This window comes from Antechinus flavipes, chromosome 6, assembly GCF_016432865.1.
Source record: "Antechinus flavipes isolate AdamAnt ecotype Samford, QLD, Australia chromosome 6, AdamAnt_v2, whole genome shotgun sequence".
In the NCBI taxonomy this organism is placed as follows: domain Eukaryota; kingdom Metazoa; phylum Chordata; class Mammalia; order Dasyuromorphia; family Dasyuridae; genus Antechinus; species Antechinus flavipes.
The window spans coordinates 194,658,878-194,673,500 of record NC_067403.1 but is presented as its reverse complement, the minus strand read 5'-3'; the positions used below and the strand labels follow the sequence as shown (position 1 = coordinate 194,673,500).

Below are 14,623 nucleotides of genomic sequence, written 5' to 3'. Positions count from 1 at the left end.
ACTGGCTGTAGAATTATTTCCCTTTTGACTTCTAATGTTGACTGCATTGGTTTTGTTTGTGTAAAAAAATTTTAAATTTAATGTAATCAAAATTTCTCCTGGATCTCTTTTCTGGGTCATTTGTTTTTCCAATGAAATAATTTCACATTTTTTCTATTCATTCATTCTGTTCCATTAGCTCAATTCTAATTTTTAAGTAATTATTTTCCTTAGAGAGCTTTTGTGCCTCCTTTCCTATTTGGCCAACTTTGTTTTTTAAGGCATTCTTATTAGCTTTCTTGTGTGTGGTTTTTTTTTTTTTTTTTCCATTATTCTCATTTCTTTTCTCAATTTTAACTCTGTCTTTACATGATTTTCAAAATTCTTTTTGAGTTCTTTTGTGGCTCAAGACCAATTTTATTTTTCTTGGAGGCTTTAGAACTAGGAGTTTTGACTTTGTTATCATCTGCTGAGTGTGTATTTTGATCTTCCTTGTCACTATACTAGCTTTCTATGATCAGAATCTTTTTCTGTTGTTTGCTCATTTTCCCAGCTTATGACTTGGCTTTTAAATCTTTGTTAAAGTGGGGCTCTTTTTTTTTTTTTTTTTTTTTGGATTCAGTTATGATTTTTTTTATGTCTAATGTCAGTTATTTTACTTTGAACTCAAGAACAACGAAGTTGATTTAGTACAAAGTTTGTTTCATTTTAACATCTGTTATCTTTTATAATAACTTTATTTTTCAAACTACATGCAAAGATAGTTTTCAACATTCATCCCTGCCAAATCTTATGTTCCAAATTTTTCTCCTTCCCTACCAACATCCTCCACGAGACAGAAAGCAACCCAATATAAGTTAAACACGTGCCATTCTCTTAAAACATATTAATACATTTATCATGCTACTTAAGAAAAATCGGATCAAAAAGGTGAAAAAGTGAGAAAGATAAAACCAAACAAACAACAAAATAAAGGTCAAAATATTCCATCTAGTGAATTAGAGATAAGGATGGTTCACAGTCTTTTCCCCTGTTCCACATTCAGTTAACATCACAATTTACTCATAACTTTTTAGGTAGTTAGATCAGTTGGGATAGTACATATCAGTTAGGATTCAAGCTATGTTTTCTGACTCGAAATCTATATTATGTTGATCTTAGGCAAAGAATTAAAAATATATTATCTCATGTATTTGTATCTACATGTATATAGCTGGCCAAATTAACTTGCCTAAAAATAGCACTCTTCTCTGCTTGATGATTGAGAATAAGCCACTATTGCTTACCTATATGGTACTTTTAGGAGCTGTCTTTTAAAACATTATAACTTAGTAACAATTAACAATAAAAACAAATAAGGGACAAAATTTTGCATAAATTCCTCTTCCCCCTGCCCCCCAGTTTTTAATAGGGCAAAATGAAAAGAGTTAGCAGTAATGTAAACATAAAATATAAACATTTTTGTTCTTTGTCATCTTCTAGGGCTGTCCAAAGTTCTGCTTCCAGGGCTCTCCCCTTTCCCCCATCCCTTTAAGATGTCATCATCTATTGTCATTGTCTATATTCTCTTATTTATGCCAAATTCATTTTGTATCAAGTTTTTAATGTGTATCTTTTATAGGTCTTTCCATGTTTTAAAGTCATTGTAGCAAAATAGATACTACTGGCTATAGAAGCAGGATAACTTGGGTTCATATTTTGCCTTTAATTTTTGCTAGCTGTTGCCATTAACAAGTTACTTAACTTATTTGACCAACTCTTTGAAGACTATGGGTTGAGATGTATATTGGTATATGGAATTACCACTATGATTAAAAAAAAAAAAAAAAAAAAAGATTCTTTTTTTTTTTTTTTTTTTTTTTTTGGCTGAGGCAATTGCCTCAGTGACTTGTCCAGGGTCACACAACTAGGATGAGTTAAATGTCTGAGACTAGATTTGAACTCAAGTCTTCCTGACTTCAGGGATGGTGCTCTATATACTCCGCCACCTAGCTGCCCTGAGAAAGAAGATTCTTAAGAAATTTTGGTCATATGTTCGTGATTTGCTTGGATATTGATGTTATTTCTAGGTTGTTGTGCTTTTTTTTTTTTTTTTTGCCTTCATAATTGCTATGAATATTTTTGTTACAATTAGATTTTCTTTTTATTATAATTTTTTTTAATTTTTAATTTTAATCTAGCAATGGAATTGCTGGGTCCAAAGATACGAACCCTTTGATCAGTCATATTGTTTAGGGGTGTGTTATGTTACTTGCTCCATTCTACGTTGCCAATAACAATATGATAAAGTATCTTATCTGTGGTCTCTCTGGTTTTATCCTTTAAAAAAAAAAAAACTGTTCTTTTATATGTTTATGTTTCCTTCCTTTGCTTTTCTGGGAATGTGAACATTGATTAATGTGGTTATTAACAGTTTGTAAGTTTTCTTTTGTAAATTGTTGCTTCATTTCCTTTGGCCATTGCTTTATTATTAGGGAGTATGCATTATTTTTATAGCTTTGCATCAGTATTATATATGGTTATTGCCAGTTATAGTTTACAAAGAACTTTTCTTACAGTCTTAGAAGGTCAACAGTGTAGGTACTGTACATATTTTGTAAAAGAGATGGGCCTTAGAGTTCCTGACTTAGCTTCCCTTGCACCATACTATGGGTAGCAATTAACCCTTGTCAGTAAAATGAAGAGACTAAATTCCATATTAATATTATTCTGTTAATATTCATTAAGGTTATTGGTCTAGAGTTTTTCTCTTTTTTGACTTTTTGAAGTATCACAACCATATCTGTATCACAGGAGGAATTTTGACTGAACATGTATTAAAGTGGTTATAAACAATTTATATCTATTCTTTTGCATCCTTTGATCATTGCTTCATTGAAAGTTTACATTATTGGTCTTAGAGCTTTGTATATGCTTCTTAAAGAGCAACATTGTATCAAAGGAATTACATACTGATTAGGAGGGATTTATTCCAGAAATATAGGAATTCAATATCCATAGGATAGGAAAAAAAAGCATAAAACATAATAGATCACATTAATAGCTAAAACAACAGAAGTGATTATATCAGTAGATATAAGAAATACTTTTGACAGATCAAAACCATTTCATGGATCTGAGGCAAATATTTATTGTTGAAAGAGCTGCGAAGTAGTTCAGCCATTTTAGAAATCACTTGGGAACGGGGTCAAATTGTATGTATGCCTTTTGACTAAATTCTACTTCTATTAGACCTACTTCCTAGAGGTATGAAAAGGGAAAAGAAGCCACTTGTGCAAAAATATATATATAGCAGCTCTTTTTATAGTAGGAAAGAATTAGAAGTGAGAAGGTGCTTATCAATTGAGACATGACTAAATGAAATAATATGCATTAATGTAATAGATTCCTATCGTTTTCTAAGAAACAATTTTGTATGAAATAATAGTGAGGTGAGCAGAATCTGGAGAGTAATTGTAAAGTTAAACAACTTTAAAAGATTAAAGAACTATGATCCCTATAATGACCAAACACAATTCTAGAGGAATAATAATGAAATCTTCCTGACACCGGAGATGAAGCTTCAAAATTCCGAATGACACGTATTTGGATGTGGTCAATATGGGATTTCATTTTGCTAATACATATTTGTTACAAGGGTATTGTGTTTTTATTCTCTCCCTCTCACTCTTTTTCTCTCTCTTTAATGGAGGGCAAGGTAGGAGGGCGATAATTATTTTTGTTAATTTAAAAGTAAAATTAGTTGGTGAGACTAAATGCAGCTCCTTAAGATCCCAAATAGATGTCATCTTATGAGTTAACATGATTATTTTGTTAGACTTTGAAATAAGTTGTATTACAGGATATTGGGCTGAGATTCTAATGGGTCAGCATTAAGAAGAACATTGGATTTGGAACTAGAATCTCTATTTGAATTCCATAGGTTAATATGAAGTTGAATGTGATTTCTTTAGTTCCTGTTCAATTCTAGATCAAAAATTTAATCTTTCATGAGAAAATGGCTCAGTAGTTGTTTTTTCTGATGGAAATACTTTTCAAGTTGTCATTTACATTATTCTTTTAAAGGAAATTATAAGAAGCACTACACTCTTAAAGCACTATAACCATTTGGTGATTGTTTTTGTAGTGGGATATAATTGTGTAGTTTTATAATGTTGACTGGCATAGCCAGTGAGACTTTTGCTCTTGGTAGTTAAGTTATGAAGATAAAAATACTCCAGTGAAAGTGTGAACATAATTTCAACTTTTAAAAAAGTGTTGGTAGAATGGCTGAACAGATTGAAATATATATATGTAATGGAATATTATTAGGTTATCAGACCATCAAAGAGATAGATTTAGAAAACCTTTAAGGAAGGCTTGTTTGAATAGTTAATAAAATGAACAGGATTGGGGGAACTAATTTTACAAATAATACCCTTAAGAAGGAAAAAGCAGCTTTTGAAAATTAAAAATTAAGATCAATACATGTTAAGTTATGATTCAAAGACTAATGAATCATGTTTCCCATTAATTAACTAGAATGATTTTTTTTTTTTTGGAAAGAGGGCAGAGTCTTCAAGAAGGATGTGTAAAAACAGCGACTTTTCCTGAAATCTCCCAAACATTCAAATAGTAAAAGTAAAAGCTTCATGAAATAAAAACTTCTCATTTAACTAGATCAAATTAGTCAAAATTCAGGTGATAATTGCTAAGAGAATTCTCATACCCAGACTTATAATAATAAAAAATAACAGTTTTCTCTGAATGTTACAGCATACCCCACACCTATCAGATTGGCTAATGTGACAAAAAAGGAAAATGACAAATATTGAAAGGGATGTGGGAAATTGAGACACTAATGTATTATGTGAACTGATATAATCACTGTGGAGAGCAATTTCCAGCTATGGTCATAGGCTTTAATCCTTGCATACCCTTTGACCCAGTCATACCACTACTAGGTCTATGTCTCAAATAGATTTAAAAAAAAAAAACTGTTCTTTTATATGTTTATGTTTCCTTCCTTTGCTTTTCTGGGAATGTGAACATTGATTAATGTGGTTATTAACAGTTTGTAAGTTTTCTTTTGTAAATTGTTGCTTCATTTCCTTTGGCCATTGCTTTATTATTAGGGAGTATGCATTATTTTTATAGCTTTGCATCAGTATTATATATGGTTATTGCCAGTTATAGTTTACAAAGAACTTTTCTTACAGTCTTAGAAGGTCAACAGTGTAGGTACTGTACATATTTTGTAAAAGAGATGGGCCTTAGAGTTCCTGACTTAGCTTCCCTTGCACCATACTATGGGTAGCAATTAACCCTTGTCAGTAAAATGAAGAGACTAAATTCCATATTAATATTATTCTGTTAATATTCATTAAGGTTATTGGTCTAGAGTTTTTCTCTTTTTTGACTTTTTGAAGTATCACAACCATATCTGTATCACAGGAGGAATTTTGACTGAACATGTATTAAAGTGGTTATAAACAATTTATATCTATTCTTTTGCATCCTTTGATCATTGCTTCATTGAAAGTTTACATTATTGGTCTTAGAGCTTTGTATATGCTTCTTAAAGAGCAACATTGTATCAAAGGAATTACATACTGATTAGGAGGGATTTATTCCAGAAATATAGGAATTCAATATCCATAGGATAGGAAAAAAAAGCATAAAACATAATAGATCACATTAATAGCTAAAACAACAGAAGTGATTATATCAGTAGATATAAGAAATACTTTTGACAGATCAAAACCATTTCATGGATCTGAGGCAAATATTTATTGTTGAAAGAGCTGCGAAGTAGTTCAGCCATTTTAGAAATCACTTGGGAACGGGGTCAAATTGTATGTATGCCTTTTGACTAAATTCTACTTCTATTAGACCTACTTCCTAGAGGTATGAAAAGGGAAAAGAAGCCACTTGTGCAAAAATATATATATAGCAGCTCTTTTTATAGTAGGAAAGAATTAGAAGTGAGAAGGTGCTTATCAATTGAGACATGACTAAATGAAATAATATGCATTAATGTAATAGATTCCTATCGTTTTCTAAGAAACAATTTTGTATGAAATAATAGTGAGGTGAGCAGAATCTGGAGAGTAATTGTAAAGTTAAACAACTTTAAAAGATTAAAGAACTATGATCCCTATAATGACCAAACACAATTCTAGAGGAATAATAATGAAATCTTCCTGACACCGGAGATGAAGCTTCAAAATTCCGAATGACACGTATGTGGATGTGGTCAATATGGGATTTCATTTTGCTAATACATATTTGTTACAAGGGTATTGTGTTTTTATTTTCTCCCTCTCACTCTTTTTCTCTCTCTTTAATGGAGGGCAAGGTAAGAGGGAGATAATTATTTTTGTTAATTTAAAAGTAAAATTAGTTGGTGAGACTAAATGCAGCTCCTTAAGATCCCAAATAGATGTCATCTTATGAGTTAACATGATTATTTTGTTAGACTTTGAAATAAGTTGTATTACAGGATATTGGGCTGAGATTCTAATGGGTCAGCATTAATAAAAAATAACAGTTTTCTCTGAATGTTACAGCATACCCCACACCTATCAGATTGGCTAATGTGACAAAAAAGGAAAATGACAAATATTGAAAGGGATGTGGGAAAATTGAGACACTAATGTATTATGTGAACTGATATAATCACTGTGGAGAGCAATTTCCAGCTATGGTCATAGGCTTTAATCCTTGCATACCCTTTGACCCAGTCATACCACTACTAGGTCTATGTCTCAAATAGATTTAAAAAAAAAAAAAAAAAAGGAAAAGGACTTATTGTGGTGTCAAAGACTTGGACATAAAGGAGCTGCCTATCAATTGAAGAATGGTTGAACAATTTGTAGTATATGATTATGATGAAATTCATATATTATTATATATGAAATATTATTATTAGTCAGTTATGTCTGACTTTGGCACCTCCCTTCAGGTTTTCTTGACAGATATATTGGAGGGATTTGTCATTTTCTTTGACAAACTTATTACATAGATGAGGAACTGAGGCAAATCTGTTTATGTGACTTGTCCATAGTCCTCATTCCAAGCTCAGTTAGCCTTCTTCCATTGAGCTGCTTGTGGTGGAATACTCACTCTTGTGCTATAAAAAATGAGCAAGATGCTCTCATAAAAACCTGGGAAGTCTTATATGAACTGATGAAAAGTGAAATGAGGAAAATTTGGAAAACACAGTAACAGCAATGTTATAGGATAATCATCTGCAAATAATTTAGCTATTCCCAGTAATACAGTGGTGTAAGATAATTCTGAAGGACTTAATGATGACTGATGGAGTCTAAATACTGATTGAAACATACATGCTTTTTTTGTTTGTTTTTAAGCAAAGTGACTAATCTAGAAATGTTTTGCATGACTGCACATTTATAGCTTATATCAAATTTCTTGCCTTCTCCATGACCCAGGAATATCAGAGAAGGAGAGAATTTTAAAACTCAAAATTTAAAAAAATGAATGTTGGAAATCATTTTCACATGAAATTGGGGAAAAGAAAAACATTTTTAAAGATTTATGGAGAATAATGATATTAATACCTTCCAAAAAGAAAAATGCAAATGAAACAGTAAAAGATATATAGACAAGAGCATTAAAAAGTTTTGAAAGGGATTATAACAAGTATGGCAGCATTAGAACCACTCTTAAACTGAACAAATAGCTAAAAGGAAAAAAAGGACTATGTAATAGAATCATAGTTTCATATGCAATTCTTTTTCTCTGGCATATATAGAAATGTTCATATTTTAAAGTTGTCAAGTTTATAATGGACAAAAAGTGTGTGTGTGTGTGTGTAGGTGTAAGTAGCATGATATAGTGGAAAGACTTAGAAATTTTGTGTCTTAAATTGTATGACATTCTGGCAAGTCACTGAAAATTCAGTGAGCTTTATTCTGAAAGTTGGGATTAATAATGTATGTCTTAGCTTATGAGAAAAGTGCTTTATAAAACCTAAATTAAGGACTATTGAATTGTGACTTCAACTTAAATAATAGTAGTAGCATCCTAGCAGAATTTTAGTGAATTATAGAATAGAATAGGGAATTTAAATATCACTTTGGTTAGTACATTATCATAATTTATGCAGTTTTCTGTATTTCATGATTATATGTACTGTGTACATATGTACTGTGCTAAACTGAAGTTTTAAATTTTCATATACAATTGTACTCTATCCTTTTCCTGGTCCAAGTCTTCCAAGGAAGGAGGGAAATACCATTCTATTTTACTCTATTGATCATCTTGCCTGTTGGGGAAAGAAGGGAACACATTCTATGGTGTTCCCTCCACTGGTCATCTCCAGTTAAACCTTGCTTAAGTTCTCTGAGGAGAACTGCATCCTCAAGCCTAATTCCTATCTGATTCATTCATCTTTGATTAACAAACTTTTTGCCCCCTCCTCCCCCCCTCATTTCAATGATTCTGAACTCTTTTCTCCCTTAGTATTCAAATCACTTTTTCCATCCCTTAATGCCTGCTTCCCCTTTTTTTATATCCATCAACCTAATTTCTCTAGTAATCCTATCTAAAATTACCCCCTCCTTCCACTGTGCTTTCTGGAATGCCTGTTCTAGAAGCAACAAACTTTTTTATCTTTACCATTCCTTCCAATGTTTCTCATTGAAACCCCACGACACAGTTTCTCTGTTGTCTTTTCCAGAACTGATTGCACTTCAACTCATTCCCTTAACTTATTGTTAAGATGGAGGAGTTAGAATATTAGAATATTCCTCACTTCCCATTACCACTTTCAGACTCTCCCTCCCTCTCTCTCCTCCTTTGCCCACTCATTTCCTCAATCTCTCATTCTCTCCTTCCGTTACTCTCTTGAGATTTACTCAATCCACATTTAGCATATAATCAAGATTTCACTCTTCTTTTCTCAATGTGTTTATTACATAGTTCATAATCTTTCTCACTTCCCCAACTCCCTCTAATTAGGGAACTTTAGCATATACATTGATATGCCATAACTCTTTAATCCCAATTAACCTACATATAGATCATAGTCTTAATTTTGCTGTCATAATGATATTCTATTTCCACCTTTATGAATTTTGAAATTCCCTTATCAGATGTCTTTCCACCTTTTCCTCTGCCTCACAGCTCTATTCTCTCATTACCTCTGATCCTAAACCCCCTCAATTCCACCCCTCTCTTTTCCCCCCAACCCATACTCTCCTTCTTTCCCCATCTTGATTCCTTGATGAACCAGATCAGCCCTTACTGGCCCCTTCTTTTAAGTCTCATGCTCTCCTTAACTTTTCACTAGGTGTGCTGCTACCTAGCCTGCCTTGGATTACTCCCACAAGCCACTGCCTTGAGTTTTATTCACATGCTGCTGAAACAAGTTCAGAAATACACTCCTGGCTGAGAGTACTATGAATTTGTTACAGAATCTCAGTTAGGCCTTTACTTCCCTAATCTTTTTACTCCTCAGACACTTATTAGCTGTATAACCCCTGGGCAAGTCACTTATTCTATTTACTTTAATCTACTAGAGAAGGAAATGGCAATCTACTCTAGTATCTTTGTCAAGAAAACTCCATGGATAGTATAAAGAATTGGACACAACTGAATGAACAAATCATTCTTTTACTACCCCACTCACTAAAATGGTTTTTCTAGATCTTTGGATTCCTCCTTGAACCTTTTTCTCTCCTTCCTTTTATCCTCATACCTGAGAACCCTTCATTATATTTCTCAGGAAAAAGTTGAGGCTGATTGCTGAGAGCCCTTATGTAATGTCCTCATTATCTCCTATGACTCAAACATCTTTCTAGCTCTTCAATCTCTGTTATGTGCTGCTTTGCTGAGGCAACACCCTCCTCCCCTCTCTTCCCCAGACACAAGTAATCTCATTCTATCTCATCTAAAGCATGTTTTCCCCTTTCTCATCTCTTGCTCATAATGTGGAATCCTCTGGCTTCAGTTGTTTCCCTGCTGCCTGCACACAGACCCACATCTCACCCTCCCCTGATTCTTCTATTCTTGCACATATTTCTCTGATAGTCTGACCTTCCACCCTCATCATTCAATTGATGCTGCCAAACTTAATTTTAATTATCTTTCTCAAATGTAAAACTTTTTGATCTCTCTGCAGCTATGGAAACTGTCTATTGGTCTCTCCTTTTCTTTGTTCTTGATTTGCCTCCTATCTGTTTGACTACTCCTCCTTGGGTTGTTTTGCTGGATCATTTTTTTTAAAAAGCTTTTTATTTTCAAAATATATGCATGGATAATTTTTCAACATTGATAGTTGTAAAACCTTGCGTTCCAAACTTCCACCTCCTTTTTCCCCACCCTCTCCCCTTGATGGCAAATTGTTCAATATATGTTAAATATGCTAAAAATATGTTAAATCCAATACATGTATACATATTTATGCAATTATCTTGTTACACAAAAAATATCTGATCAAAAAGGGAAAAAATGAGAAAGAAAACAAAATGCAAGCAAACAATTTTCTTAAGGAGTTGATTAATAGTGTATGGGATGTAGAAGACCCTTACCTAAAATGACTACTCAGAGATTACTCAAAATAGAAAGCAGAAAGGTTGTTTATTAAACCTCCGGAGGATGAGTCATTCTATCACGCCATAAGAGAAAGAGAAAGCTTGTGATAGGAGGGCTAAAGAAGTAGTAAAAATACACACCTTTTATACAAGAGATTACATCACAAGTAAGAGAGCATTGAGAAGGAGAGATTGGAATGAAAGGTTTGTTCCCCCGAAATCACCTGATTTCTAGGAAGTAGGCTTCAAATGATTAAGCAGACAGTGGTCAAGCTAATAGACTTGAAAAAGAATTCACATATTCCTGTAAGTTCTTCACCTTATCTCTTTATTCCACACAATATCTTGTTCTGTTTTTTCCTAAAATGAAACTATTTAAGTAATTTATTTTCTCCTCTGTTAGTCGTATTCCTTCATTTCACTTAAATTGTCAAACATATAGTTGGGCAAAATAACTCCTAATTATTGTTCAAATTTCCTCTTCATTGATGGAAAGTTCTTCCTTTTCATTTTTGATGCTAACAATTTGTTTTTCTTTCCTTTCTAATTAAATTAAAGGTTTATCTATTTTGGTCTTTTCCAGAACTGATTGCACTTCAACTCATTCCCTTAACTTATTGTTAAGATGGAGGAGTTAGAATATTAGAATATTCCTCACTTCCCATTACCACTTTCAGACTCTCCCTCCCTCTCTCTCCTCCTTTGCCCACTCATTTCCTCAATCTCTCATTCTCTCCTTCCGTTACTCTCTTGAGATTTACTCAATCCACATTTAGCATATAATCAAGATTTCACTCTTCTTTTCTCAATGTGTTTATTACATAGTTCATAATCTTTCTCACTTCCCCAACTCCCTCTAATTAGGGAACTTTAGCATATACATTGATATGCCATAACTCTTTAATCCCAATTAACCTACATATAGATCATAGTCTTAATTTTGCTGTCATAATGATATTCTATTTCCACCTTTATGAATTTTGAAATTCCCTTATCAGATGTCTTTCCACCTTTTCCTCTGCCTCACAGCTCTATTCTCTCATTACCTCTGATCCTAAACCCCCTCAATTCCACCCCTCTCTTTTCCCCCCAACCCATACTCTCCTTCTTTCCCCATCTTGATTCCTTGATGAACCAGATCAGCCCTTACTGGCCCCTTCTTTTAAGTCTCATGCTCTCCTTAACTTTTCACTAGGTGTGCTGCTACCTAGCCTGCCTTGGATTACTCCCACAAGCCACTGCCTTGAGTTTTATTCACATGCTGCTGAAACAAGTTCAGAAATACACTCCTGGCTGAGAGTACTATGAATTTGTTACAGAATCTCAGTTAGGCCTTTACTTCCCTAATCTTTTTACTCCTCAGACACTTATTAGCTGTATAACCCCTGGGCAAGTCACTTATTCTATTTACTTTAATCTACTAGAGAAGGAAATGGCAATCTACTCTAGTATCTTTGTCAAGAAAACTCCATGGATAGTATAAAGAATTGGACACAACTGAATGAACAAATCATTCTTTTACTACCCCACTCACTAAAATGGTTTTTCTAGATCTTTGGATTCCTCCTTGAACCTTTTTCTCTCCTTCCTTTTATCCTCATACCTGAGAACCCTTCATTATATTTCTCAGGAAAAAGTTGAGGCTGATTGCTGAGAGCCCTTATGTAATGTCCTCATTATCTCCTATGACTCAAACATCTTTCTAGCTCTTCAATCTCTGTTATGTGCTGCTTTGCTGAGGCAACACCCTCCTCCCCTCTCTTCCCCAGACACAAGTAATCTCATTCTATCTCATCTAAAGCATGTTTTCCCCTTTCTCATCTCTTGCTCATAATGTGGAATCCTCTGGCTTCAGTTGTTTCCCTGCTGCCTGCACACAGACCCACATCTCACCCTCCCCTGATTCTTCTATTCTTGCACATATTTCTCTGATAGTCTGACCTTCCACCCTCATCATTCAATTGATGCTGCCAAACTTAATTTTAATTATCTTTCTCAAATGTAAAACTTTTTGATCTCTCTTCAGCTATGGAAACTGTCTATTGGTCTCTCCTTTTCTTTGTTCTTGATTTGCCTCCTATCTGTCTGACTACTCCTCCTTGGGTTGTTTTGCTGGATCATTTTTTTTAAAAAGCTTTTTATTTTCAAAATATATGCATGGATAATTTTTCAACATTGATAGTTGTAAAACCTTGTGTTCCAAACTTCCACCTCCTTTTTCCCCACCCTCTCCCCTTGATGGCAAATTGTTCAATATATGTTAAATATGCTAAAAATATGTTAAATCCAATACATGTATACATATTTATGCAATTATCTTGTTACACAAAAAATATCTGATCAAAAAGGGAAAAAATGAGAAAGAAAACAAAATGCAAACAAACAATTTTCTTAAGGAGTTGATTAATAGTGTATGGGATGTAGAAGACCCTTACCTAAAATGACTACTCAGAGATTACTCAAAATAGAAAGCAGAAAGGTTGTTTATTAAACCTCCGGAGGATGAGTCATTCTATCACGCCATAAGAGAAAGAGAAAGCTTGTGATAGGAGGGCTAAAGAAGTAGTAAAAATACACACCTTTTATACAAGAGATTACATCACAAGTAAGAGAGCATTGAGAAGGAGAGATTGGAATGAAAGGTTTGTTCCCCCGAAATCACCTGATTTCTAGGAAGTAGGCTTCAAATGATTAAGCAGACAGTGGTCAAGCTAATAGACTTGAAAAAGAATTCACATATTCCTGTAAGTTCTTCACCTTATCTCTTTATTCCACACAATATCTTGTTCTGTTTTTTCCTAAAATGAAACTATTTAAGTAATTTATTTTCTCCTCTGTTAGTCGTATTCCTTCATTTCACTTAAATTGTCAAACATATAGTTGGGCAAAATAACTCCTAATTATTGTTCAAATTTCCTCTTCATTGATGGAAAGTTCTTCCTTTTCATTTTTGATGCTAACAATTTGTTTTTCTTTCCTTTCTAATTAAATTAAAGGTTTATCTATTTTGGTTTTTTCCATAAAACTAACTCTTTTGTTTTAATTCAATAGTTTTTTTTTTTTACTTTCAGTTTTATTAATCTCCCCTTTTATGTTCAGATTTTCAAATATGGTATTTAATTGGAGGTTTTTGATTTGTTCTTTTTTTATCATTTTTAATTGTAAGTCCAATTCATTGCTCTTCTCTCTCTTATTTTATGCAAGTAAGCATCTAGAGATATAAACTTCCCCTAAGAATTTCTTTGCTGCATCCCATACATTTTCATATATTGTCTTATTTATTGTCATTCTCTTGGATAAATTAGCGATTTTGTATGAGATTTGTTATTTTATCTACAGATTCTTTAGGATTAGATTATTTTGTTTCTAATTAATTTTTGGTCTATTTTCCCCCTGGCCTTGTATATTGCATGTAATTTTTATTGCATCATGATCTAAAAAAAAAATGCATTTACTATTTCTGCCTTTGTGGTTTGATTGATCTAGTTCTGAGAGAGGGAGATTGAGATCCCTTATTAGTATAGTTTTGCTGTCTAATTCTTCTTGTAGCTCTCTTAACTTCTCTAGAAATTTGGATGATTTACCACTTGGTTTATATATGTTTAGTTTTGATATTACTTCATTATCTATGGTGCCTTTTAGTAGAATGTAGTTTCCTTCTTTATCTCTTTTAATTAGATCTGGTTTTGCTTTTGTTTGATCTGAGATATCAGCATTGCTACCCTTGCTTTTTTTTTTTTTTTTACTTCACCTGAAACATAATAGATTCTGCTCCAGCCTTTTATATTTACTCTAAATGTATCTGCTAACTCTGTATTTTCTGCCATCTTGTTTCTCCCCAGTTATAGTTTTCTCTTTTCCCCTTTCCCTAGTACTGAGTTTTTGCTTCTGATTACCATCTCTCTCAAGGTGATGGTCAGCTCCTCCCCCCTTCTTATCCCTTTCCCCATCTACTTCTTTTTCTCTTCTATTAGCCTTCCCCTTTCATTTCCCCTTTCCCCTTCTACTTCCCTACAGTCTGAAACAAGCATCTCTGTGAAGCTAAATATGTGTGATATTCTCTCTTTGAGACATATCTAATACAATGCTCATCCCTCTCCCTTTTT

At 33.2% G+C, this 14,623-nt stretch overlaps 1 protein-coding gene and 1 long non-coding RNA gene across 2 annotated transcripts in view; one reads left to right on the top strand and one right to left on the bottom strand.

Annotated features, from left to right (window-relative positions):
- Positions 1–14,623, top strand: part of RNF4 (ring finger protein 4) — a 76,116-nt gene that overhangs the window by 22,868 nt on the left and 38,625 nt on the right. The gene's annotated exons all lie outside the window — the stretch shown is intronic.
- Positions 1,816–6,489, bottom strand: LOC127541180 (uncharacterized). Its single transcript, XR_007948402.1, has 2 exons — positions 4,957–6,489; positions 1,816–2,315 (listed from the first exon to the last, which is right to left on the bottom strand). It is a non-coding gene; the product is annotated as an uncharacterized LOC127541180 (long non-coding RNA).